This window comes from Varanus komodoensis, unplaced genomic scaffold (genome assembly GCF_004798865.1).
Source record: "Varanus komodoensis strain SLA01 unplaced genomic scaffold, ASM479886v1 scaffold40, whole genome shotgun sequence".
Classification (NCBI taxonomy): domain Eukaryota; kingdom Metazoa; phylum Chordata; class Lepidosauria; order Squamata; family Varanidae; genus Varanus; species Varanus komodoensis.
In genome coordinates, this window is record NW_025335942.1 from 7,978,688 (window position 1) to 8,006,658 (window position 27,971).

The 27,971-nt window shown below is 53.8% G+C and overlaps 1 protein-coding gene across 3 annotated transcripts in view; it reads left to right on the forward strand.

The window, feature by feature from the left end:
* The first annotated feature begins 1,201 nt into the window (after positions 1-1,201).
* Positions 1,202-27,971, forward strand: part of CXXC5 (CXXC finger protein 5) — a 63,885-nt gene continuing 37,115 nt past the window's right edge. Inside the window, exon 1 of one of the 3 annotated variants that reach the window (XM_044442874.1) lies at positions 1,202-1,295. The gene's annotated coding sequence lies outside the window, so the exon portion shown is untranslated. Of the gene's footprint in view, positions 1,296-1,523; positions 1,681-27,971 lie in introns of those variants that run through there. The other 2 variants (XM_044442875.1, XM_044442873.1) reach the window with 2 other exon arrangements.

Sequence of the window (27,971 nt, forward strand, 5' to 3'; positions counted from 1 at the left end):
GGCGTGGGGAGGGCCGCATCCTGCTCTAAGTTTATTTGGTGCTGCTTGCCTTTTGCACAGCGGCTTCCCCTTACTAACCCTAAGAAAACACAGGAAGCACTTCCTGACAGTCAGGACCCCGAGGGTGTGGAATGGGCTTCCCGGGAGGGCGCTGAGGCCCCATCGGGGAGGGTGTTCAAAGATAGGCTGGACGTCCACATGGCGGGCATGTTGTGAGCGAAGCTGGGGTCAGACTAGATGGCCCGGGAAATCCCTTCTGACTCGCTTTGTTTCTCTGTTTCTACTCTCTCGGTGGCCAGACAGGAGACAGAGAATCAAGAGGATCTCAACCTTATTCTCTTTTCCTGCCACACTTAGTGACATTAAAAAAAACAACAAAATCAGTGCTCATGCAATACAAACTCTGTAATGTTCTGATAATATATACAAACTTCAAAAATGAATACAATAGCATTAAATGTCCCGCTTTGGCAGCCAGAGCTGTTTCCTGGCATCGCCCGCACGCGGCCACAGGATCGCGGCGCCGTCGGAAGCCCCCTCTGGGGAAAGTTTGCTCGCCGCCCCAAGCGCCCCTCCCGCGCCCGGGGCCGAGGCCGACTCTGGCGAGGGGGCGCCGGGCCCTGGGGCCCCCCGCGCTCCCTCCGCCTGCCTCGCCTGCCTCGGCGGAGCGGCCCGCGCGTGAGAACCCGGCGCGCTCGGGCGCTGGGAGGCGCGCCGCGGAGTGCCTCCCGCAGCCCGCGGCGCTCCAAAGTTTTGCATCACTTCGGGTTGTTTGTGTGTGTGTGTGCGTGTGCGCGCGCGTGTGCGTGTGCTTAAAGGGGCCGGATTGCGGCAGGCCACGCTGCCGCCGGGGAGCCGCAGGTCCGTGCCGCGGAGCGCGCGGGCGGCGCGCGGAGCGCCACAAAGGGAGGGCAGCAGCGCCGAGCCGGTAAGGGGGCGCAGGGCCCGGGGCGCGCCCGCCGGCGAGCCGGCGCAGGCGGGGGCGGCGCGCCCTCGGGGACCCGCCGGCGCCTCCAGCAGCCCCCGCTTGTGGGGGCCCGGGGCGAGCCGCGATGGGCGCGCCGGGGGAGGACGGCGCGAGCGCGAGGGAGGAGGGGGAGGGGAGGGGAGGGGGGAGGAGCGGGGGGCGCGGGCGGCCGGGAGGGTGCCCGCGCCTGCAGTCCGGTCCGGGATTTGCCTGCAGCCCCGGCATCAGCCACAGCGGCGGCGGCGGCGGCGGCCAGAGCGAGCGAGCGAGCGGCAGGCGATGCGCTGCGCTCCGCCCGTCTCCGTCCTCGCGGAACGGCCGTGCAGAGGTGGGTCCGCCGAGAAGCAGCCGCCGGGCAGGGGTCGCGCCCGCCGCCCTCGCCGGCCAACTTGCCTGCCGGCCCGGTCGCCCTCGCTGGCTCGCTCGCTCACGCGCCGCGGCCGCCCGATGCGCTCGGCGGGGAGCCCGGGGCCCCTTTCCGGGCGGGGACGCCCCCGGGGCAGGTGCTAGGCGCGGGCAGTCCGGCGGGCGCTGCAGCGGAGGGAGCGGGCGGCATTCCGGGCACGCTCCGGATTTGGATCTGTAATCCGGCTGGCTACAGCGCGCGCGCGGCACGGCACGGCACGGCTCGGCTCGGCGCACACGGACTGCCCGGAGCGGCGTAGGCGGCGCGGCTCGCTGCTCTTCGCCCCGGATCGCTCTGCCCGCGGTAGGTGCGCGCGTCCGCAAGGGCCCGCGGCGGCCGAGGGCGCGGAGGCGGGGAGGGAGCGGGGGGGGAGGGAAGTCTCGCGGAAAAGTTTGCGGCGGGGACGCGGCTTCCTCTCCCCGCGGGGCTGCGGGGGCTGGCGCGGCTCCTCCGGCGCCCCTCCGCCTTCCGCGGCGCTCGCGCGGCCCTCCCTGCCTTCCTTCCGGGGAGGTGTTGCCGCCGCCGCCGCCGCAGCCACGCCGGTCTCAGATCAGTGGCTCCAGACAAAAAGCGAGGGGGGACTCGGGCCGCGCCGCGTGCCGTTCTCGCCGGCGAGGGCGCAGCCCCGGCAGGCCCCGGAGCAGGCGGGCGCTCCCCGCGCCGCGAGGACGACCGGCCCGGCCGGGGCAGAGACCTGGCCGCCGCCGGCCAGCGCGAGAAGAGCGGCGGAGGCGGGCGCTCGGGAAGGCTCGCCGAGCCCGGGGAACCGGGTAGGGCTTCGGGGCGACCGCGCGGGCGGGGGCTCGCGGCGCCCGGCAAAGTTTTCTTTGGCGGCCCCCGCGCGCCGAGGCTCCGTCTCCGGGGCGCGGGCCCCTCCGTCCGCCCCCCTCGCCGGCCGCGGCGGCGGGGAGGGAGCGCCCCCGCCCGCGCGCCCCCCGGGCCGCCTCCGCGGTGTTCCGTTTCCCAGGTTACAGCCGCGGTGTCTGCGGGCAGGCGTGGGAGGCTGCCGGGCTGGCTGACCCGCCGACGTGCCTCTGGCTGGCGCGGATTAGCGCGGCGCCCGGCCGCGAGCGGAGCCGCCGCGGCGGACGTCAGCTGCCGCGCTCGGCCCTTCCCGCGAGGGGCCGCCGGCAGTGGGCGAGCCCGGCTGGCTGGCTGGCGGGCGGGCTGGCGCGCCCGGAGGGGGTGGGGAGCGGCAGGACGGCCGCCCCGCCGCGCTGACCTTCCGGAGCCGCGGCGGCCGGCGGCGCGGGCGTGGGCTGCGGGCGCCGGCCTCGCCCCGCGCCGCCAGCCAAAAGTTCTCCGCCGCGACCACCGGCGCGACTCGCACTTTCCGAGCGCCTCGCCCGCGGCGGGTGCCGGAGCTCGCCTCCCTGCCTCCGCCGGCCCGCCCGGACGCCCATGTGGCGGCGCAGCGGCTCCGCGTGCGCCGCTCCGCCGGTGCGCAGCGCGCCTCCGGGCTCCCCGGGGCTCGCGGGGGCTCCCCGGGCCGGGGACGGCGGAGTTGCTGCGCCCCTGCGCGCTCTACCGGCCTCGCTCGCCTCCCGCCCCAGGGCCGGCAGGGTCCACTCCGGCCGCGGCTAGCCAGGTCTTTCTCCAAGATGGCAGTGGGCACGCCGGTGCGGCGCGGAGCCGCGTCCTGCTCGCCCGCCCGCCCTCGCGAGGAGCCGAGCTCGGCCGCCTGGGTGCGCGGCCCCTCGGGTGGCGGGCCCTCGCCCGGAAGCCCGCGCGGGGGGCGCCCGTCCCTTCCCGGGACGGCCGGGAAGCCGAGCGACGCCCCGCAGCCTGCGCCGTGCCAGGGAGCCGCCCCCGCTGCGCCCCGCCGCAGTGGCAAGCCGCGGAGGACGGCCCGGAGCGCCACCATGTTTCCTGGTCCCGGAGGGCTGCTCGGGAGGGCGGGGGCTGGGCACCGCGTGTCGCAGGCGGCGCAAGCCCCCCCCCCCCCCGCTCCCTGCCTCCCAGCACCTTCCTTCCCCCGGTGGAGAGCAGCAGAGCCCAGATCTGCTCCTGGGGATTCTGGCAGAGCGGAATCGGGGGCCGCGCGTTCCGGCGTGGCTCCTTCCCAAGCTGTGCGGGGGGGGGGGGGGGGGGGGGGGGCTGCCAGATAGTCCCTAATGACATCACGGCCCCCCAGCGGCAGGCTCAGCCCTGGGAAAGAGTCTACGCTCCCCCCCGCGCCCCCCTCGAGCAATGCTGCTTGGAAAAAAGTTTTAGCAGACTGTGCCAGGCGTGGGCCCGCGGGGCCGTGGGAGTGGGCTTTGCCTGGGTCTGGGGGTTGGACCCGTTTGGTCTAGACTCCCGCGATAGGTAGACCGGTGCACGCCCCCATCTCCAGCCTTAGGCCGGTCTGGCCAGAGTTTGAAAGGCCTGAGCTGGCCCACGATGATGTTTTTCCTTTGCGCAGATGATCCATTCTTTAAAACGGGGTTCTCTGCTCTGAACATAAGTGTGAACAGAGGTGTGTGCATAGGTGTTTTCCAAGCGCAGCCTCCTTGGATTGCGCCTGAAGTGGTTTTTTCATGGCAGGGGATCTTAGTCCGTGAAAATCCACCCTAGTTAGGAGAGCAAAGCATGGTAAGATCCAGGTGGTTGAGTCCCTGCAGATTTGGGACACTATTAGGGGAAATCTGTTAAATCCTGCAAGTGTCTAGTCCTCAGTAATGGCAGATCTGCACCAAAGTGAGTCTACCTACCTGTTGCTAAGAAATGGATTGTATGCTCAGATTTCTTGGAGGTTTTGCTAGTTACTCTCTGTAGTATCTGGGGCGAGTTTGGAAGGACCTGCTGAAGCTTGGCCTGTAAGATTTCTGTGGGATGCCTTTTCTGGATCCCTCCATCTTCGAGGTGACACAGTAGCTGGAAACATACTTGTTGCAATATTGGCTGTCACACTGGGGTCATCGCCATCCGCCATCTCAAAATGGGGAACTTTGGCTCTGCATTGGCTTAGTGCCTTCAGAGTGAGGGCTGATACTTCTTCACTGCTTTAGCAGCCTGATCATGTAGCTTCTTTATTGTCTGCAAAGCTTTCAGGGGTTTTTTGGGGGGAGTAATGAGAAGGAGGTACAGGTCAGTGGGGAATCTTGGTTCCCCTGCTTTGCATTCTCAGAGTCCCAGGTAGCCACGCGTGATACTTAGCATCTAGTTTCTCCGGCCATTGTAAGTGCGCACCAACAAGGACAGCCACTGGGGAAAGCAGAAGCTGGCTGGGGATGATGGATGCTGCAGCCCAACACAGCTGGAGGGCATCTGGTTGGGGAGGGCTTAGATAAGGGAGCACAAAATGTATTCCAGTGACCATGATGTGGAGGGTCAGAAAGAGCATCCTTGGCTGATGACTGGGCCTTGCACAGTGCGATGGTCGGCCCCTCTTTGGCAGAGCAGGTGCCTCATATTCCAGAGGAAATGCTGGCCTTGGGCTGCAGTGCTGGACTGGGAACACTGGGCAGGGAATGCTGCTGTCTGGGTGGATCCTTGGAGCCTTGCAGGTGCTGAGGTCAGAGGAGCTTCCCACCTGTCACACCTGTAAGACGCACCTGCAGGTTTGAGTGCATTTTCATGACTGTTCAGTTCTCCAGAGTACAAAGCGCAATGCACAAAATGCTTCTGCACAGCATTGGATGCTCATGTGACTAAATTACAACCGTCCCCTCCAAGTTATGACTATGAGAATGTTTTTGTATTCAAGGCAGTTCTTTTCCTACTCAACGGATGCTACCTTCGGTTAACTGCAAAAACACAAGGATAACATTTAGCGGTTTCTTCTGATTGCTTCTGTTTGAATATTTTTTGGATCCCAAGCTGGAAACCTGGCTTTTAGGTAGCAAAAGGTAACTAGGAATAGCATTTTAAGGCCTGACTTAAAGCTTCCCAAGCCAAGAAATCAGAATCTGGAGTCTGTTTCTTGCTGTTCTTTTCCTGTGCACTTGAATAAGTCTTCAAGCACTAGTAGACACTCTGGGTTCAAATTTGAGTTTTGAAACATTAAGAGCTGCTAAACAGGGAAGAGAATCAGAAGAGGGACAACTTCCCTGCCACTGAGTGTTGAACTGTGTTTAAGACGACCGCAGGAAACAGCCTTGCTTTTGCCTTAATAAGCTGAGATATGAGTGAACCTCAGAACTGCTTCCATTCTGCCCCCATGTGAAGAGGGAGTCAAGCTAGGAAGGCACCATGAATAATTACTGCCCAGTAGGGAAACCATGGTTAAGGCTTCCAAACAAGCCAGGATATTAAGCCCAACTTCATGACTTCCTGTCCTGGTTTGTTTGGAACCTGTTGTTATGCCACTTGGATGTAGTGAAATTGGACCATTCAGACATGGCCAGTGAGTGAACATATCTCAGAGGAAGCAATTTTCTGTAAAAACAAAATATTTCAGCATTAGAGGACCTCTTGTCTTCCACTCCTACTTTTTTCAGGGGGATTTCTGGAACTAAAATAATAAATATGAAAGTAAAAAAGATTGCGGGTGCTCTCTCAAAATGGAAAATGTGAACGAAACCTGATTGCGTGGGGCATCTCAGCAGGACCAAATCAGACCTCAAGCTCTCGCTATCCTCTCTGGTTCCAGAGGCCAAGGGTACAATTTTGGACGGTTTGGGCCATAGTGAAGAAGGGTGAACAGTATGTCCTTTCCTCCCCAGTATTTTCAGTCAAAATATGAATTAATATGTGTTTCCTTGCAAGGTGTGAAAGAAGTCGAAGCAGCTAGCATCCTTGCTATAGAATACTGGTTGTTTGCTGTCGAATCCAAGAAGATAATCTCCCGGGCCTTTAGGAGGATGGATAGGTTTAACTCCACAATCTGCAAACATTTTGCAGGAAACCCCCTCTGAAGATCCTTTGTCAGGAAAAACTAGAGCGGAGCCCCTCTCTCTCTGCATTTCAGTTTCTAAGCAATATGCATCTTCTGGCACAGTACATTATGAGGAAATGACAGTTCAGAGCACTGGATGAATGGAATCAATGTAGTAAATGGAAGGAATGATTTAAACGTAGCTACTGGTTATGTGAATGAAAGCAGTTCTTTGAATGAATGAGCCCACGGAGTGTTGTTGACGTACAGCAAATGCAAAGTGCGATATGGCGAGATTCAAACATTTAAATTGGTCAGATGGCAAAGTTTTGTCTGCATTGAGGTAAATGGCACATTTTATGGTCGCGGACAATGCTTGTGAATGGGATGCTTTTCGCTAGATAGAATGTCTCATCGATGAATGTTCTCTCTGGCTAAAGATGTTTCTGAAAGAACGCTCGTTGCGGAGTTTGCTCCTGCTTCGCTGGGCCTGAACGGCAGCGAATCCTGGGCGCCTGCGCCGTCCCTTTCTTCTCTGGGGCAGGAGAGTGGAGGCTTCCCCTTCCGTGTTTGACAAACCACAGTTCAGTTGGTGTTTTGGGCAAACCCTGAAAAACGTTACTTACTCTCGTTTGTCCGTTCTGCATCGTCTGTCAGGTTTGGGTGAAGCTAGTTGTGCTCAGTAGAAGCGGAAGGCTAAAACATCAAGGACCAGCAGCAGTAAGAACAAGGCCCTCTGAACGCCTTGCGGATGTGACCGAGGAGGACTGGGGAGTCTGCCAGCCGAAACGTCGCATTGGTTGCTGCTGCCTCGTAGACATCTCTATCGTGTGCTTCTTACACATTTTGGAAGTGGCCCGGTCCCACCGGCCTGGTATTGTCCAGTCAGTTGCCATTGGCTTTCCGAAGTCATCAGGGGTCTCCTGGACGTGATGGTCCATGCGCTGCAGATGTGGGGTGTGGAGCATAAGCTCTTGGCACGGCATATGCCTTGCTGTGGGACAGTGTGGCGCATTGCTTTCCGGCTGGCCTGTTCCACTACGTGGGGAAGCATCTTACTCCGCACCTTTAGTCCTGCTGCCCTGGATGATGGACTTTTCCTTCCCACCTTCTGTGGTGCTATCTGGGCAAGCACTGAGGGATTTTTCTGGTGTTGTGACTTTTCTCTTCTATCGATATTTCACAATTTTGAAAGCAGGGCATCTGATGGCATGCCGATTTCCAGAGGATGAAATGCGATTCTTTGCTGCCCCCTCCCCCGGCACCAGCTGCATTTCTGACCCCAGGCTTCCCCCTCCCCCCCCCGGTGGTTTTGCACACTCCAGCAGTGATTGGCGTGTGTGTGCACACGTGCACATCCAGACGGGTGCACAGCTGTCTGTGGGCATATCCCACATTGTCATCTTTTAAAGAGATCATCTTGCAATCCAGAGATTAGAGGCAGGAGATATGTGAAGCTCCGCAGAGGAAAACGGGGCAAACCCAGTCGGAGCGACCTGGGAAGGCTGGTGGGGAGGAGGAGTGAGGCAGGCCGTGGTGCGGAGCGTGGCCAGAAGGTGCCAGCGGAGCCCCGGCGCTGGCCTGGCGTCCTGCAGGATCAACCTTCAGGCGGCCTGTGGAAGGTCACACGGCCAGCAAGGCGCTGCAGCCGCCTGGGAAAGGCCGAGGCCTCGCCTGCAGCGGCTTAGCAGCCAAACCTGTGAGATTCAGTGACGGGGGGGCAGGGGGCGGCGGGAGGGGATGGCTTCCAAAATTTTGCTGGCGCAGTCTTGGCAAGAGGACACGGCTGCCATGGGTATGGCGGAGGGGCAGCGGCAGGAAGGACGAAAGCCATCTGGGCTGTTTTTTTCCTTGTTTTGGTCCCCAGTCCTGAATCCAAGTCCGTTCGTCTGTGCTTGCTTTGGAAGAGCAGGAAGCCTCCCTGTTCTGGAAGACCTGCCCTTTTGCAAAATAGAAATGTTGGTAGTGGCCGAGAGCTGGTGAATCCGGCTAATCTGCAGCAGATCAGAAAGGATTGCTAATGCCCTCGAGCGGCCAAGCACTCCTGCCCACAAAAACCCTAATTTATATTGCTGAAGGGGGGGAATACGGGGGCAACCAGGAATGTGTTTCGTGTCTGGAAGGAGCATCAGCTCTGATCAGTTCTGATCCCCAGAACACATCTGGGGCACGGGGCTTTTCGAATGCGAAACATGTTCTCCTTCCAGTGCATCCTGGGACAAACCAAAATGCTTATTTCAGGAAGTGGGTTTCCATTGGCCTGCCCTGCTCCCAAAATGCGTTTTTCCCAGAAGCGCTAAATTGCTGCTTTGCAAGCATTTTGCAAGGATTGAGCGAGGTGCTGGTAATATTTAGATCCTACAAGCCTGACCTTGATCTGCTCCCAACAGGTAGCACGGAATTTCAGCTGCTTGGTTTGGTTTGTTTGTTTATTAACTACTATTTAAAAAAAGATTTGATTTGAGCGCAGATTCTGGAGGGCCAAATAAATGCGTTTCCCCAAAATTTTAGCACTGATCAATTATACCTGAGACTTTGGGGTTCTGTTTAGCCCCAAATATTACAGAACATCCAATAAACCACTGAAACAGCCCACTGTTGTTCTGCCGTATTTAAAAAAAAATGCCTCGGATGCTGTTCAGTGGGAAAAGCTCCCCCCTTCTTGAAACAGTTTTGTAATGCAACTTTACCCCAGATGTTAGGTAGAGTTAACATCTGGGGCTAGCTTGCAGGTTAGTTCTTCCAAACCATAGTATGGATTTCCTATTTGTTGTGTGGTTTAAATAACAGAAAACATTTTCACTTTGATAGGCTTTGCAGAATATGCCAGTTTGGATGGAGGAATATCTAGGGTGTGGAGGCCTTCTGAAATACCTGCTGTATTAAAAAGGTTGGGCCTGTAAGTCATAATATCTTAAGGAGTGAAGTTTAGAGTGTTAGTTTATTTACTTAGGCTAAACAAAGCAAAAAAGCAGTTTGAAAACACCATAGAAACTATGTAGCTTTGACACACAGAGAACGCTCTTTTAGCCATTTAGTTGTAGGATAGCTGGGAAAACTGAAGTAGACTGTTCTAAACTACAGATATCGTCTTTTGGGATGTTTATAGGAGTCTCCCTTTAGGTATCACAACACTCGGTTATAGCAAAAATTAAGACTTGCACTTTTGTAGTTTGGGGACAGTCGGTGACAGAAAATTGTCCTGTGAGCGTCATAATCTTGCTATGCTTCTTAAAAGTATATGCCATGAAACGGGCTTTCAAATGAAAGCATTTTTTGGATTGGTTCCTTTAATTTTTGGAGTTCAGCCGAAGCAGAGGGTGGCGCGTGTCTTTCTGTGCGGAGGCTCCGTGTTCGTGAACTGTGCTTTGGTCGGGTCTCTAGGACTGGTGATGCGGCATGTTAAAAAAAGCCTCATGTCGCAGGGTCATTTTTGGGCCTCTTTTATTCCCAGTCCGTCCTGCGTCCCTAGCCTAGGAGCCTACGGAGCAGGGAAAAGCAAAGTTTAGCCTTGTGGCATGTACAGTGGCACCTCGGCTCACGAACTTCATCCGTTCCAGGACTCTGGTGGTGGCCCAAATTGGTCGTGAGCCGAGTTAAATTCCCCCACAAGGTTCAAGGTAAATAAGGTTAATCCGTTCTGTAACCATTTTTTTTAAATCAGAAAAATGTGAAGAAGCAAAGTGGCAAAGAACAACAAAGACCGTGGCCATCCCCCCCCCCACCCCACCCCAAGCACGAGCCCGGCCTTCTCCCTGCCCACCCCCAGCACAACCGTCATCCCTGCAGGTGCCCGTCATCCCGGTGCACCTGGGCGGGAGGTGGGGGGAGACAGGCGCCAGTGCAGGCTCGCTCGGTGCGGGGAGATGGCCGAGATCGCGGTTGCGCTCCTGCAGGAACGACGGGTGCAATCACGGGCGCACTCCTGCAGGAAAGATGGGCACGCTCTTTACCATCTCCCCCCCCCCCCCAGCACTATCATGGCCACCTCCCCACTTGGGGGGTGGGGGGGGAGATGGCGGCCATCGCGGTTGCTACCCAATGCAAAGTTCGCGACCTGATTCTAATTTTTATGAAATTTCTGATTGCGACCCGATTTGGTTGTGAACTGAGGCGGTCGTGAGCCGAGGTGCCACTGTACTTTGCTTGTCTTTCTAGGACTGTGAGCTGTACTGCCTTTTTACAAAATGCTGAAAATCAGAATGAAAGATCCCTGAGCTCAGAATTTTGCTTGGTGTCCCTGAACTGGGAGGGTCTCGGGGTCCTTCGTGCAGACCCTTCACTGCTCCCAACTTTTCTTCATTTTGGGTGCGTAACGCAGGGTGAAGCTCCGACCTGTGCACAAGGCATGGCAAGCCATGAGCTGGTTGCCCAGTGGGCGTGAGTTGGGACCTTATGGGGGGAGTTGGGACCACAAGGGAGTGAATGAGCTGTCTGCTCACCGTCCAAGGCTTCTGCTTGCTGGCTTGCTTGGGGTCGGACCTCCAGGTTGGTTCTTCCTCAGGTTCAGACGTCTCAAGAATCCCAGGTTGTTTACAAATCATCTACATACATCTATTCGATGTTGTAAGCCGCCCCGAGGCCTTGGCAAGGGGCGGCATAGAAATGTTTTAATAAATAAATAAAAATAAAATACAGTTCTATCAGTAGATTCCAGTTTACCTTCTGTGCAGGCTGGAGAAAGCTGCTGTGAACCATTTTGACTAGGCTGATGAAACTAAAATCGAAATAGCCAGAGCATTTCAAGAATTTCAAGGGGAACATCGGGTTTGTTTTATCCTTTTACGTGAGCCATGCTTTTAGTACAGCAGTAGAAAATTAGGGGGCAGATAAATATGTTGTATACATGACACAAAGAGTCATTTCAGCGTATCTCTCAAAATCTCTTCTGTATGCAGTATTTTCAGATACGGAAGCATCTTGTGAGGTGTTTTGGGAGGAAAAGAGTCTGGGCCATGCATAGCTTTTTGTCTGAGGCAAGAATGCCGAGCAATTTCCAAAGCTACCATGTTAAAGAGAGCACTTTAGAATTAATGCTATTTACAGAAGAGTGTGCAGGAAAAAGAGCCAGACCTTTCTGCTCATTTATCGTGAGCCACATTTCTTGTACTAACAGATGTCCTTGACTTTGGGGTGTTGGCAGGGAAGTTCATCAGTATCCAGATAGACTTGGATTCTCAGCGGGTGTTCCAGAAGATGGACGGACTGTGGACACGTGGAAACTTTCTGCTTAGTTACTGATACTAAACCTGAGCTGAGGTCCAGGAATCTCAGTGTTTGTGCTCCCGTTGACTGTCATGGGAAATAAGAAAGCCTGTAACCTTTTCTCTTAGCAGCTTTGGGCAATATTTGTTTGCATGGTAGGAGTGGATCATGTGTCCAATGACAGAAAAATAGGTGCGGGTATTTTGTAGCATGTGCTTTCACCGTCTGAGCTTTGGCCCAGTCGGGACAGCGGTGCTCATGGAAGCACCGCCTTGTCATCTCGCGGGTCTCCAGAGAAGGCATGTCTGACCTCTGAGCTGCCCTGCGGACCCTTATTCTGAAAAGAGCAGGCCACCGAGAGGGGTCCCTCAGTCAGATGCTGCACAGGTTGGGGCGGAGAGGTGCAGCTGTTCAGGTGGGAAAGGAGTCCTCAGACTTGGCTTCCGTTTCACTTTCCCCCTCCTGTTCTTGACAATTTGTAGGGGAGTCACATGCACCGTACAGGCTGGCAAAGCGGTAAAGGCGGGTGTGGCGGCTTGGAGGCGAAGGTTCCCCCAAAACCCTGGACTGGGGCCTGTCTCACAGCGAAGCCGGGTGGTGCTGGGAGAGTGGCCCAGTCCCCTCCTTGCCTTCTCCCACCTGAGCTCCGGGGAAAATCGGCTTTCCGTGGCTTGGTCCCCCCTCCAGCCCTTCTGCTGCTCGCCAGGCACTGTGCGAGCACGACTCCTGTGTTTCCCCGTCCGCAGGGCAGCACCATTTCTGCAATTTTTCTGCTGGGTTGCTGGCTACTGAGGGACGCTGTCCGTGAAATGGAATTTTCTGAGCTCTTGCGAACGTGATGATGTGCCCACAAGTTTAATTTTGGGGGCTTTGGACTCTGAGGCACGATCGCCTGCCCTCCATTTAGGCCAGGGCATCTTGCCCGTGCGCCGGTCAGATGCCGCCTTCTGCCTCTTGGCTTGCAAGCAAGCACTGTCCTTCCGTCCATCCGTCCTTCCATCTCTCCTTTCCTCTTCTGTCCGTCCGTCCTTCCATCTGTCCTTTCCTCTTCCATCTGTCCTTCCGTCCTTCCATCCGTCCGTCCTTCCGGTTGCTTTACATACGTAGTGTCACGAGCCAGGTGTTCCCTGCCCAGCAAAACCGTCGCTCTGGCATTTCTTGCAAGCATCTTTATCCTACATGGAAGTCGCTAAGCATACCCAGGTCTCTGAGCACAAGGAGAGCTGTCCGCCCCTCTCTGGCCACTTCCACCCGAGGCCTTGCTCATGAGCCCTTCAGGGTGTGGGAGTCCAAAATATGTCCAGATTTCATGGCAGGGCCGTAACATGGAGGGAAAACGATGCCCGTTTCGTTGCCATGTATTCAAATGAGTTTATTGCTGTTGGCAGTAGGTAGATGGATGGGAACAAACTTGGTTGGTTTTGTATTTTTTTTAAAATAAGTTTTATTTGAAATTATAATCCTAAAAAAACAAAAACAAAAAAGAAACCTAAAAAACAACATCCATCATCAAAAACATCGGGCCCGCTGGGTCAGCCCCCACACCCTTCTTTTTCCATTTATGATAACTTAAAAACATATTTAAATCTATGCAAAGTCCCATTTCTCTAGCCAATAATAAAAAGAGTCCCAAGTTTGATAGAAGTTGGTTGGTTTTGTATTGCTGACTTCTATATTCTGTGAATTGTTTGGCTGTTTTATCCCTGTAGTTTGTCCCGCGTTCTTTTAAAAATAGGCAATAACGATAAAATAATAGGCAAGCAGTAGTGTTTTAAAAGCAGGAGACAAAACATTGCTTGCCCGTTGTGGATATTTTCAGTGATTTCTAGATACTGAAGTGGCTTTTGTGTTAAAAACAAAACCACTCTATAACTTTCTCATGCTGCGGAGTCAGAGGGATGAAACCTGGTGAATGTTTATGTTCGTGTAAGAATGTGCACCGTCCCAGTGAACTTTGGAAATGTGATTGTTGCCGTTCTCCTGTGTGTTTAAAAAATGCAGAAAACTCCATCTCTGAGCACAATTAATCTGGAATCATGTGCAAACAGATGCAAACATAAACATTCAGCAAATGTCAGGCACCCATTGTAAAATTATAACAGTTTGAGGTGTCCTTCCTAGATACTGGAAACATTAAAAAGAAAATGTGTCCATGCAATGGGCTGTAGGAATTGTAAAAGACGGAAGGGGTGTGTGGCGGGAATTCATGAAAAAAAGAGGACACGGCTTAGAATTAGACATTTGATATGCTAGAAAGTCCCATTTAATCAGCACGTATGGCTTTGTTCGACAATTGGGCACATGCTAATGGTGGCTCAGGTCAGAAACTACGGAGCGTTCAGAGGGGGTCTGTGATAGTGCAGGGCTTGGCGTTGCTTTTAGGTCCGCTGTCGGGTTTCACAGGATGCTGGGCAAACCAGGAGCAACGTGAGAGTCCAGACTTGGGTGCTGATTCCAGCAAAGCTGTGAGCTGGAAGTGCTCCCCGGATTCTTTGGGGGCCCCATGGAAGGTTCTGGGGTGCCGTCTTGGCCTTTGCTCATTTCCAGCTTGTGTTGGCCAGTGACTCAGCTGGGTTCAAGCGAGAGGTCAGCACAGGGCGGGAGCTGGGACCGCCACTTGGTTTGCGGTGTCCCTGGGCCTGGGCAGGATGCGTGAGGCCACAGCACACCGCCATCCGTGCTGCGGGCAGTGCTGGGGCGTCTTGCGTTCCTGAGATGCTGGCCTGGTCGCATCTGCCCGGGGAGAGGCCTCCCTTTCCTTCAAAATCTGCATGCGGTCTGGCACTTGGCGTGGCGTTTGCGCTTCCCACCACAACCTTTCCACGGTCACACTTCCCGGGAAGCAGCTTTGGCGGTGTGACGAGCACCGTTGGAGAGGAGATGGGCGGGCCCTGGGGTCCTGGGCAGCAGCGGTGCTGGGAGTCTCTCAGCCTGCCGCCTGCCATTCCCAGCTTCACATGCATTTCTGATACTGACGGGTGTCGAAGGATGACTGTGCTAACCCAGGGGAGGTTTGGTTTTGCTTCCCAAGAGCACGTGCTGCAGCAAGAAGGTTTAGTGGTCAGCGCAAGGCTGGCACCCCAGACTGCAAAAAGTGTGTGATGGTTTTGTGTAAGAGAACGGGCAGCGGAAGGGAGCTACCTGTCTCCCCGCCCCCTCCCGGTTTCCTTTGCAGCTTGTTTGCTGGGGCTGCGTTTCCCCCTTGCTCTAGCTGGGCGCTGTGGGGAGATTTCCCAGCTAATCCTGGAAAGGCAGTTGGAAAGCTGGGAGGGATGGAGATACCTTGGAGAAAGGATGAAGTGCCCACCTTTTTCCTGGTGTCTTGAAGATGCTCTCTCCCTGCCAGACATGTGGGAGCTTTGCGGGGGGAAGGCCCCAAAAATATTCAAGAGAAAAACAGGCTTCCGAGCAAAGGTTAAAAGACTCCTCGGAAGAGGCTGCTTTGTGCTCGCGTTGCCCCCACTTTCACTGTTCCCACTTAAATCTTGCGTGTGCTTCCCATGACAAGCTCTTCTTTTAGAGGACGCCTTTCTGGCCTGCATCTACAGAGCGGTGCTTCACAGACGCCAGCTTTCTTGGCTCAGCTGCTCCTTCTGTACCTTGCTGAACTCCCAGCAGCGAAGAGTCCCAACTGCTTTGTAAGCTTAGGACCATCTGAGTTCACAGGTCAGTGCTAGGAGTCCACGTTTTTTCCTGCATTCTCTCTTGCTTGCTGACTCCTTTGCCATCATTTATATTTGAAACAAAACAAAGCAAACAAAAATAAAAACAGCGCCCATCCCTTTGGATCCTCTTGCCCCCCTCGTATATTTCTACCAGTTTTCCTAGTTTTTGTGTGAGGGGGACTGGAGGGGAGCCAAAACCACCTTCAGCTCAGCAGACCTGAGCTGCAAAATGCAGATTTGTAGGACTTCTGCCCACGTCCTCGCTGTGCCTTGGGGGGCTCCTTTTCTTCGCCAACTTTGCAGCCAGGGAAAAACCCCGCCCTGGCAAGAACCCCGAAGGGGAAGGGACGTCTGGAACATGCAGTCGCTCTGCAACCCGAAACTGGTGTGGGGGAGGAGGGGCCTGGCGCTCCCCCTTGACAGCCGCGTGGTCGACCGAGCAGACCTGCTTGCCCTTCTAAGCCTCTGGCTTTCTCGGGGCTTGCTATTCAAATGCTTTCTGTGCCGAGAAGAATCCGAATTTCCTGTCAGTTCGGCAGCAGGTTTCCATGCTTTGTCTGGCTGCCACTTCGTCACACGCTGCAGTTGGCACATCCAGACCTGCCGTGGGTAAGCCGAGACCGGCCGGCGGCTCCCTCCCAGTCCTGCACCTCTGCCAGCCTCGGCTCCCCCAGGTCAGTTGACCTCCTTTGTTCCCCAGCAGATGCTCCAAGCTGCCCGGCCTCTCCTTTGGAGCCTGCCTGCCTGCCTGCCTTTCCCCCCAGCTTGGAGGGAGAAGCAGCTCCAGGCTGTGTGGGCCACTCCCCTGCTCAGCTGGCCCCATTCCTCCCCAGGGGAAACTGGTTTGGGGGCTGGCAGGCGAAGTTTGCCTTGGGGCGTGTGGATCCGGATGCCGCAGCTACGTCTGTAGTCCCGGAGTATTTTTAAGCAACTGAAGGGGCTTGGAAAGGACCAGCAAGGAACAAACCGTTTCAGTGCATAAATGTGTGCAAGCAACTGGCATCCCACCTGGAAGGGAAGAACCACATTGGAATGGTTGCTATTTCTGTCTGCCATAAATACAGCGAAGGTGGGAATAAGCCACGCTTACCTGATGGGAGGAAAAACCGTGCAAATGCTCTTTTGGTGGACGCTCGTGCACACCCAGAGCCCATTAATAGTTAAACTTTCAGCTCATAGCTTAAACTCACCAGACCACGAAAAGCTTCTATTAGTTACTCATGCTCCGCTGCTCAACTAGAATATAGCGCTGAAGGTTTCCTCCCGCCGCCCACCTCTGCTCCAACTTCAGAGGTATTTGTGGGGACTTAACTCCCGAGCAGGCATGGCCCATCCTGCTGCGGAAGCCCCTTCCTTCCTGCAAAGGACGGCCCTGCCTCCCATGTGCAGGAATTCGACTCCTCCCCGGCTGAGGAGGTGTTAAATGCTGTTATGATCCCAGCGCTGAAAACTTCTACCCTGACCTCAGGGAGATTATACAAAATAGATGTTTCCATGCCATTGGCAGCCAGGAATATGGAGTATGTGTGATGGGAAATCTGGCAAAATCCAGGAGACGCTGCAGAGAGAGAGAAGGCTTTGTGCTGTTTCATTAGCAGCCGTGTGTTTATCGACTTATCAAGTCTGGCCCTGTGGCGCGGGCAGTTTTCACATGGGCTGGCTTGGGAGATCTCGGGATATTCTGAGACACAGCCCGGGTGTATCTGGCTTGCAAACTGCGATTTGTCAAGAATCGGCTCCCGTTTTCTCCCCCGCCCCAAAACGAAACTGGCGTGCAACTGGGGAGAGGTGATGTGATCTTTTCTTTTAGTCACCTGATGGGACCAAAATAAATTACTTAGGGAGAAGTCTTCTGATTGGTCTTCTGACAGGTCTTCTGATTGGAAAGGGGGGAAGGACAAAGCAGAGAAAATAAAAGCACTTTAATTGAAAAAGCCAGGCAAGGAGCCTCCGGCACAATGTGTTTTTACAACACCTGTACCTGAGGGCAATATCAAGAAGGGCACAAGCAGAGCAACAAGGTGGAGCTGTTCCGGGACACCGCCTTTGTCATGGAACACACGTGTGTGTGTGTGTGTGTGTGTGTGTGTGTGTGTGCACGCATGTGTGCGTGCGCCTGTTTTAGGTTCTGCCCATGTGAGCAGTGTTGTTTTTCTGGTTGGGCCAGAAGCTGGGCCCCGTCGTTTGAATGGCACTTACTGTCTTCTCGTACCTTCCGGCTCCCAGGTGAGTCCCCTGGGCCGGGGTTTGTGGATGCCAGATTGAAGCCTAAAGTTTAATTGATTCACTCCAAATCAAGCCCCTCCAACTTTCTTGCTCTGTAATCCACAAGGCTTTAAGCTACCCAGTTGGTGAAGGGGCACGTGTGAATGGGACGAAAGATGCACGCCGAATTCGAAGTGATTCATCAGGGATGAATGCCAAGCTGTACACCTAAGAATGGGGTTGCAAGGTGGGCTTCCTTGGCTCAGCAGTACTGCCAACAAGAACGATCTGGGAAGTGCTGTGGATCACAAGCTGAACATGAGTCAACAGGTGTCTTCCAGGGTATCGCCTATCCCGTTTGTGTCTTCTCCAAATCCGATCCGCATTCCCTGCGCCTCTTCATCCAAGCCATTAATGAAAATGCTGAAGAGCGCTGGGCCCAGGACTGAGCCGTGCGGTGCCCATCTTCCCTCCCCCAGTCTGGGGAGGCGCCGTTGATGAGCACTCTTTGGGTCTGATTCTGTAGCCAACTGTGGATCCACCCGATTGTTGTTCCATCCAGCCTGCTTCCAGCTAGTTTGGGGATCAGAATGTCACGGGACACTTAGTCAAAATCTTTGCTGAAATCAGGCTATATTATGTCCACATCATTTCCACAGCCCACCAGGGAGGTGACCGAATCAGAAAAATGAGAGCAGGGTGGTCTGGAAAGACTCGATCCTGAGACATCCATGCTGCCTTCTAGGAATCACTGAATTGTCTTCAAGGTCCTTCCAGACTGATTCATGATTTACTCCAGAATTTGCCCAGGGATGGACCTCGGAGGATCCAAGATGGGGACAGCGTTAGCCCTGCTTTAGTCACCTGGCAGTCTCCCCCTCCCTCCGGGGATTTCTTGAAGATCACAGACGGTTCTGGGAAATTCTTCTGCCAGTTCCTTTATTAGGCCAGAATGCAGCTCATCGGGCCCTGGAGAACTGGATTTGTTCAAGGGAATTAGGTGCTCCTTGCGCATTTGTTTATTAATTTCGTGCTCCAGTCCTGGCCCTCCAGTTTGTGCCTCCACTCTGCCGCAGGACTCCCAGATCTGCTTTTGCGGAAAGACGGTGCCAAGAAGGAACTGAGCACCTTCGGCCTTCCCTTTGTCCTCCATTATCAGTTCGCTCTCCTCACCATTTCTTTTCTCTGCCTCTAATGTGAACGTACCTGGGAAAAAAGCCTTTTTGTTGCTTTTAACAGCCCTTGTGAACCCCAGCTCGTTCGGCTTGTTTCCCACACTCGGTGTCGGCGGAGGGACACTGAAACTCTCGTGCTTTACGCTCCAGCTTCTTTCCTGCATTATTGAGAAGCCTATTTTGGGGCACTGGTACAACTTTCTTTTCTCTGCCTCCTCCGTTGGCTCCAGCCTGCGTCCCTTCCCGGCAGGCTCGGTTTAAGGCCCTCCATCTCGGCACCGTGTCTCCGGCGCTCTGCAGTGTTTGTTCAGTGCCCCGTTCTGTCCAAGAGCCCTTTGCTTTCTCTCAGCCCCCGGAGGGGGACACCCACCACTTCAGCCCCGCAAAGTTTGCAGCATATACTTCTTGCAGACTGACAACATGTTGTGCTCAGGGGGGCACACAGACTTTGCACGCCTTTGCTGGGCGCTCCCTGGGGGAGCTGCTCGCACATTGTGTAGCGCACAATAAGGAGGAGGCAGTCTGGTTTGGTTGACTTTGCACATGGTCCGTTGAGGCCTTTCCTTTGTCCTGCTTGCGTGTGGCTGCCTCTCACTTCCCGGAATTCCCCAGGCATCTGCCTCGGCTTGGCGTCGCCCATGGGACCTCTGTCCCATTTTGAAGCCTATCAGGTGGTTCAGGCTGAGAGAAGGTGGCCGGATGGAGGTCTGAACCCCGTTTCCCTCGCAGTCCTTCAAATGCAGCTTGGCCTGCATGGGGCTGGGAAGAGGCATTTTGGGGGCAATTTGGAACAGTAACCCAAGCAAAAACTTTCCGTGCAGCTTCCCCCCCACCCTGCTTTCAGCCCCAGACTTGACAACACAGGGTAACTGAGCAGCCTGCAGATTTTTTTGGGGGGGTGTGTTCCCTCCCCCAGTTATTCCTTGAGGATCCCCCACTGGCTCCTTCTAATAGGGGCTCTTTAGTTTTCCTGTTCATATCAATTAGGCATTGAAATTGAGTTGCTGACAGACAAGAAGGGGGTTTTACGCTTTTCTGGAATGCCATTGTCATGCAGAAAAAGATTCATTAGTAAATTAAAAGAGAAAGGAGGACTCTCGGAGATGCTTGATGAGGTCTCCAGGTGCTCCTGGTCTTCCAGGAAGTATGGAAAGGAGGTGGCAGGTGAGTGGCAGGAGGCCAAAGGGGGCAGGTTTGAGCTCGCGGTACTCTGGGGGCAGGAATTAAGGGAGGGGAGGCTTCCTTCCTAAGGGAGACCTTTCCTGACACAGCCTCCCTCCTGGCCAGGGGGCTGCGAGCTTGTGGCCCCGTGTGGGGGGGGGGGCTTCTCAAGGTGTCCCCGCAGGTGGAGACAGGCAGGAGGCCACGTGAGAAAGGAGTCCCCCCCCCCCGGCCCGCTGCTGCCATGCAGCGAACTCTTGCAGGATTTAAAATGTGGACACCTTGGCCTTAAACATCTTATTTTCTGGCATGTTTAGCTTGTAATTACCTGTGGCTTGGTACAGTTTTTAGCTTATTTCTGTTTTAGAGTGACTTGCTGAATCCTGTTTATAGAATTATACATTTGTATTTTTTTAACCTTTGAAGTTGCATTTATTATGTTCCGTTCATTGCCCAGAGATCGCCTTCGCTGGTCGTTGCCCGCCGCTTTTGCAGTCATTCGTTCCACCTCCTGTGATTCCTTCTGGGCTCCAAACTTCTTAAAATGTAGAGCGATATTATTCATGTGGGGGCCACTGGTGTGCTTTTGAGGAGGGAAAAAGTGGATTTGGATCAGCTGGTGGATCCCCGTAGGAGTCACTGTAAGTTGACAAGGTTTTTGGACTCAGACATTTCCCCATCAGAGGAACAAAATTATTACTCTCTGCAAATTATTTTGCCCAAATGCTTGTGGTTCACAGCAATATGGAATGAGGTTTTGATGTGAAAGGCGTGTGCGCTCCACGCACTCGGAGCAAATTATTTTCTGCTTGAAGGAGCAATCCTACGACCTTTGGACAGCATCTAGGAGGCCGAAGGGGGTTTGGGATTCCCAGATCCAAGGTCAGGACTGGGCAGCCCCTGGCTCCACTCACCGCTGCGCCCGGCTTTCACTCTGCCTTTTGCACCGAGCTCCTGGTGGAGCACCAGGTTCTGGCCAAAACCAGATTGCATCCTGCAAGTCTGAAGCCAGCCTGCTCCTGGTGTATGTGCCGCGGTGCAGGATTTTGCAGGAACAGCTTCCACCGGCCTTGTTCGCACGGACCTTTCAGTGCGACTTAGATGAAGCCACAGAGGGCAGGAACCATGGCCAGAGAAACGGGGCAACGCCCGCTCACGCTTGTCCGGGCTGACCTGGAAAATGATTTTTCCTTTTCTGGCCTCGTTCCAGCCCCTGGAAGCATTAATGGGGGCAGTGCAGGATGAATGCCTGTTTAAACCTAGAAGGGACGGCCAGCGGCTGTATTGCAAAGCTGGGTTTTGTGGGTGGATTTGAGGGCAGAGGTGCTCCAAGCATCCCAGTGTGGCCAGCGAAGAGCTTGTTTGAGTAAAGAATATCTGGTTTATTTTATCTGTGACATTCTCCTTTTTCAAGTGGAGTTTGGATACTTCAGTTTCTGATGCATTATTTACATTTTAACAGCTAGTTGCTCCCCTGCCTCTCCCCCTCTCACCCTGGTGTAACAAGGTTTTTAAAACACCTCTTTTTTGAAGGTGGAATTGCAGAAAGCCCGCAGTTGCCTTTTGCAAATGAGAAGAATTATGGCCTCTCCGGTGGGGGGGGCTTTTTCTGTCATGCGCATGGACAGTTGTTATGCAGATGGCAGGTTTTCCGGCCAGAAGTGAGTTGAAGCGAGTTTGGCGTCGCTTGTCTGAAAAGAACTAGCTGATGGTCCAGTAATTTTAAGAGAAATCTAACAGAATTGACTCTGGTCCATGGGGTGGAACTGACCTCTTTCTGGTTACTTTTTGAGGAACAACTTCTGAAAGTCTGGTGAACATTTCAGTGTGCGGTTGGCTGCAGAGATGGGCATTCAGGGTCAGCCGATCACTCAAGCAAAGGGCTAGTATAAAAGCACCTATTTGCCACCCATGTTGGTGGTAAATAAACCACTGGGGAATGTGGGAATGTGGACTGCAGACTCCTGTTGAACAGGTGGGGATAAAATCTCAGTTTGAAATGATGCTGTGTAAGCATTACCTTTATCTGACCAGCACATTGCTGTTACCAAACAACCAGAAACTAGTTTAATCAACAGAGTTGATAAATAATGCCAAGTACAAAAACAGATTTCCTAACTTAACTGTAAAAAAAAAAAAAAGAATTTGACTGACAAAATGAGATGAGCATAACTTTTCTAGGAATGTGAATGTTTCAATGGACTTTCTTTGGCTTTTCTTGCCAAGCACCCGGATCGGTCTACAATTAGAAAACGGGAAAAGGAAAGCAAAATAAGAGCGCTCCTGCAGGCAGCTTGACTCTGCACAGCTTCCGTGTCAACACAGAGGGGTTGTCCTGTTTTTTGCAACTGTGCAAGCAATTATCTTGGCCCTTAGTGGCTCCTGGTGGACTATTTGGAGGTGCCTGCGACTAAAGCCAGTACATTTTTATGCAACTATTTGACGCACAGAAGTCCAGGTCAAGGGGGACCAGAAATCTTCTGCTCTTGCTAACAAATGGCACAGAATGAGTAAGATAAGATGAGCCGTACACCTACATCGTGGCTTCATGTGGCTGCAGTCAAAGAGCTGACAATACTTGAGTAGATAATTGACGGGGCTGCCAGCCCTGGCCAGGTACGCGGTTCCTCTGGCAAAGAGCATCCGCCGGCCATTCCGAACTGGGGCCGGGCCGGGCCGGGCCGGGCCGGGCCAGGCGAACGGCAGGTCTAGCCAGTCGGGCCGGTTTCGCACTGCCGCCAGCAACGGTCCTACCATTCCCACCCCGGCCAGCAATTTAGTCCCCGAACAGTGCCGTTCCTCATGATTTCTGACCAGTCTCCGGTTTCCATTCTTCGACGAGCTGCTGAGAGACGTAGTGTTGCAGTTCCAGGGTTTCTGTACGAGCTCAGTTATCCCGCTCGTTCCATCCTGGCTCCCGTCTGGTTGTGGAACGCCCTGCCCGGCTTGCTGGCAGATAGGTTGCACGTGCCCCTGTTGGTTCTTCTGGTTGATGGCTCTCGGAACCGTCAGCCACGGGGTTTTTCCAGGCTGGTTGGCTGGGAGGAACCTTGGCAGCTATTTGGATCTCGCCTCGTCCAAATGTGGAATGATCTCTGGGGCAGTGGGAGCAAATGGCACTAGGAAAGGGAGCAGAGAAGCAACTGTGTCCCCTTTAGAAATGAGCCTTTGGATTAGCGGCCAGGCTTGTTGTGGGAACCACTGGTTTTACTGGGCTGGTGGTCCATTTGGCCAGCGCAACGGAGATGCCTGCCAATTCATGGTGGACCTGATGCGGTGGGCTTTGACCTGGGTGGGCCTCAAATGGCCGTCCGATTCTTCCAACACCTGCCCGTCAAGACAGATCGGAAGCTGCTGGGTGAGGTGACTGCATGTTCGGTTCAACGCCACCGTCCTGCTGGGGACACCCAGCTCTGCGGTCCCTTTCCATCGAAGCCTAAAAAAACTGCCCAAGGCAGAAGTGGAGGGGCCAGCTGAGAGCCGGCCCGGGGACCGGGAGAGGAGGACTCTAGTCGCTGGAAGCTCCCGGGCCGGAGCAGCGGGTTGCTGGCAGGCACACTAGTCATCTCGGCGGTCCCTGCCCAGAGAAGCCTGAGAAGAGGTGGAGGGGAGTCACTTTGAGTCCTTCAGAGCAAAACGGCAGGATGGCAACCTAAAAAATGCACAGTGCCCCCCCAAAGACTTGGTCTTGCAGCCTCGTTGCACACCTGCCCAAGCTGCATCTCCCTCGGACTACCTGGACCGCCTGCTCCTTAGGTGTGGCTTTGAAACTGCTAGGGTTTTTTAAAGATACAGAATGCTTTACTGACTGACTGAGTAGATGGATAACGTTCTTCCAGAATGCTACACACGGACATCTTGGCGGCCAGCTTTTCCTGCCCTGGAGGCACCGCTCCATCTTTGATCATGGAAGCCTGGAGCTCGAAGGGGCTTTGGAGATCACACGTCCCAACCCTCTGCCGGGGTCTCTTCTCCGGGCTGAACATATTTATTCCTCTATCAGCTCTTTCGACTGCTCCTCACAGGACTGGCTTCTGCTTGCAGTGTGCCGCCCAGCACAGGCCGTGTGGGTCTGGATGCAGGCCTGGCCGGTGGAGAGTGGTTGTGATTGTGATTTCGTGTCACTGTAGGTGAAGACGCTGCTCCCCCCACGCACCCAAGAGCGGGCCTGCCAGTTGCTGGTCTGCTGTGGCCGCGATGGGCGCCATTTAGGTCTCTCTCGAGCTGATCTGCTCCGCGGTCTTGATTGGAGAACCGTGCATTACTTTGCTGCTCATCACCTCAAGCATCTGTCACGGCCAAAGTGTGGGATCTAAATTTGATAAATGGATGTTTCAAAAATACCCAGTGCATCAGGCACAAGCTAAATGGAGTTAATTGCTTTTAATTTCCATTGATTTCAGTTAGAGAAAAATAAACGTGCTCTTTATTTTCACACTGAAATCAAATGGCCTTGAAAGAGGTTTGTGCCCATCATGTATCAAGAGGCCGCAAGCTGCCTGCAACCTGATGCTTTCCGGATGTGTTGAATTACAACTCCCACCATCCCCAGCCACCATCCTGTGCTGGCTGCGGGGATGGAAAGTGTAGCCCAACATCTTTGGCACGCACCAGTTTGTGGAAAGTTGGCACATACAGTAATGCTAGTTGGTACAATGTTAAAAGAACATGATTTCATAAACTTTTCACACAATAATTACACAGATATCTGGTAGTGGAGATGAACTGAAAGCTGTCGCATCTTGAGGAGCTTGACCATATTTTTCAGTTAGCAAATAGGAAGAAACACATAAAAGTTGCAGAAGCCGTCAGCAGCAATAACATGCGACATTGCTTGCACGAGCAGAAAAAACTGTTTCTGGAGGAAAGAGCGCCTCTCAGAGATAGGTTATCTGCATTAAAATAGCATATTAAATAGAAAAGAAAATATTTGCATTTCATTTTAAATTAAAGGTAAAGGTTTCCCCTTGACATTAAATCCAGTCATGCCTGACTCTAGGGGGCGGTGCGCATCTCCGTTTTAAATTGCGTTCTCCTAAAGTGATTCCTTTTTCATTTTGGGGCTCAGAGGAAAAAGTGGAAGAAACTGTTTTCCCCCGGTAAAATCTGGGTTCATTCCCTGCCCTCTTGCCTTTCATGCCTCTTTATGTAGGCAGGATTAAGATTGAGATGATTTTGCAACTGACACATTTCATATCTCAGCTGAATTTGGCTGAATTTGTGGTGGTTCTGCAACAGGACCCTCCCATGCCCACGTGGTGAAATGCCAGCAGCCTGAATGTGGCCCTTGCTCAAAAGCTCCTGAAAGGTTTGCCTGTGGCTGGCAGAGTTTTTGCACAACTGTTGTAAATCCAGGCGTGCTGGAAGCAAGGCGGTGATATTTTAACATCAGGCAAGAGAAACTTTTTCTTAAAAAGAGGAGTATATTAGAGCGTGGCCAGCCAGCTAAGGAATGAGAATTTACTCACCTCTGTATAAATTATGACGTATAGATGGGGAGAAAAAAGCGTACTTCAAGCACTGCCTTATTCGGGGTTCTGCAGTGCCCAGAAATCTAGGCAACAATGCCAGAAGTCCAGGAATTGCGTGTGGGGCTTGTGCAAAAGCATAATTTATCCTGGGTTCTAAGGAGACTCCTGGATCTGACTCGGCAGGATGGGGGGCGCGCGCTCCCCCTGGAAGCCCTGCCCTTTGGCTGCACCAGCTGAAGCTGTGGGACTTGGCTCCCCACCTTCCCCAGTCCTGAACTGGAGGCCTGGGTTGGCCAGGGATTTGCGCGTACCTCCAACGCGGTTTTAATGTTTATGTCTTAATATTTATATGTCGCTGCTCATTTGAGTCCAGTTGTAAAGGCTTTTCCTGGCAGTTGCCCAGGTGCTGCTCCCTCCCTTTGGATGATAGAAGGACACACCGATTGCTTTAGCACAAAGGCTTTGTTCCAAGCCACCCTCTCCATCCGGCAGGCCTTCGGAAATGCGGGGTTCAGGAATATTTGGCTGTGATTAAGTCGGGGCAGCTGCAAGCTTTCATCTGCAGTGCGCCCGTTTTGTGGTGGTGCCCAGGGCAGCTTGTCAGCTTCCTGCCTCCCCCCCATGGGAGAAGTCCCTTCTCTTTTGTGTTAGCAGGATGCTCACCTCTGGAATTCCGTGCCCCAATGGTCAAACTCGGACCATTCCCTCCAAGCTCTCACTTTGCTTAGTTTTTTGTGGGGAAACATTGCGCAGCTCCGGTGCTCCCACACAGCCCCCCTTTCTTGTGTTGTGCAACTTCTGCAGAGAACCTGGATAGACACATGGTAACATAGAAGCAGAGCGAGTCAGAAGGGGCCTCCCGGGCCATCTAGTCTGACCCCCGGCTCCAGCCGGCTCCACTCATGGCACGCCCACCATGTGCATGTCCAGCCTTTCCTTGAACACCCGCACCAATGGGGCCTCAACGACCTCCCGGGGAAGCCCATTCCACACCCTCGGGGTCCCGACTCTCAGGAAGTGCTTCCTGGCATCCAAACTGAACCTTGGCTCCCTGAGCTTGGCTCCGTTGGAGCGCGTCCTGCCTTCCTCTGCAGGGGAGAACAGGTCTCTACCCACCTCCGTGTGACATCCCCTCATATACCTGCATGTCACCAACAGATCCCCTCTGAGTCTCCCCTTCTCCAGGCTGAAGAGACCCCGTTCCCTCAGTCTCTCCTCATATGGCTTCCCCTGCAAACTGGCCACCATCCTAGTGGCCCTTCGCTGCACTGACTCCAACCTGGCTAGATCCTTCCTGTAATGAGGGGCCCAAAACTGAGCACAATACTCCAGTTGCGGGCGCACCAGAGTCACATAGAGTGGCAGTAACACCTCTCTTGATCTAGAAGCCACGCTTCTGGCTATGCAACCAAGGGTGGCGTTCGCCCTCTTGCCCACCGCATCACACTGCTGGCTCATGTTCAGCCTGCAGTCAACCAGCACCCCAAGGTCCCTTTCCGAAGTGCTGCTCTCCAGCCCTGTGTCCCCTATCCTGTGCTCATGACACCCATCCCTGTGCCCCAAGTGCAAGACTTTGCACTCGTCCGCATCGAACTGATAGCTTGCACCCTTCAACTTACAGCGGGGAGGACGCAGCAGAGCAACCTTTGCTGACGGCTGTGACAATGATGGACATGCAGAAAAAATTACTGAGAAAAGCAGGAAAGGATAATCTGTGATAGAAAGAAGAAACGCTGGATCTCCTTCCTACTCAGATCTGGCCAAAAAGTTATATATCTGCTAATTCGCTGATACCAAGTCACGTTCCCTCCTGCTTGCAGAGCTGGTGCCAAAAAGCACACTGCTCATGGACGAGAAGGAGGAAGACTCACTCAGGAAAAAGCTGAGGTTTGCAGAGGTGCAGAACTCCTGCAAGAAGGAATCCGGCAAGGTCGCGCTCTCCCGCAGTGATATGGAATATCGGCCGGCTGAATGGGGGGAGGCCAGATAAGTTGGTGGGAGGAGAGACTGGCGTGTGTGTGGGGACACCCAGAATTGCAAAGAGCCGTGTCGTTCTTAATAGGTCCGTTCTTGGTTTACCTTTGCTTGTAAACGTCCCAAGTGATGGATGAGGAATCGGCCTGTGGAAAGTCAAGCATTCAGCATACCTTGGATCAGAAATAGGCATGTCCCGGCTGCCTCCCCTTGCAGTAGCAGCAAAGGGAGGCCCTCTGTCTCTCCGTTCTTGCTGCATGGCCTCATCTGCATGATCGCTGAGGACTAGAGGCTTATTGAAGCCATGATGAGTTGCAGCATGTGCTAGTGGCCATTTTGAATATTTAAGCTGTGGCAGTGTGGTTGGTATGGTTTATTACAGTTTGTCCTGTCCAGGGTGGTTTGTCACTGTGATTAAGAAACTATCCACAGAACTTTCCACAGAGTGGAGGGTGCCCCTGTGTGAAAGTTAGGAAAATAATTTTTTTAAAGAAAGGTACTGCCTGGGCCCACACCAACAATAAACTGCTAAATGTTGTCGCAAGGCCAGGCTTAGTTCTTCTGCCCTTGGATGCCCAAGTATGTATGCGTTGAGATAATCTAAACCAAAGGGGGTTGTTTCTACATACTTGGTGTAGAAACCTTTGTGTACGTAAGCTAGGAGAGAGGCAGTTTGTAAAACTACGAGCCAGCAAGAGCTCTCAACTCTTCAGAATGTTAAGCGTCAAAATCTGTATCATCATATTCCAAGTTTGCAAAAAATGTGCAAACATTCAAGATTTCCAGTTCACTTCATCAGGCAAGATGTTACAAAAAGCAAGCTTGGGCAAGAGGTATAGGGATGGAATAAAAAATGTCGCTTCCCTGCATGATGCTGGGATGTTTCTTGAAAAAAGGAAAGGTGAGGGGGCATTTTCCCCCAATCCACCCTGCAGGGTTTACCC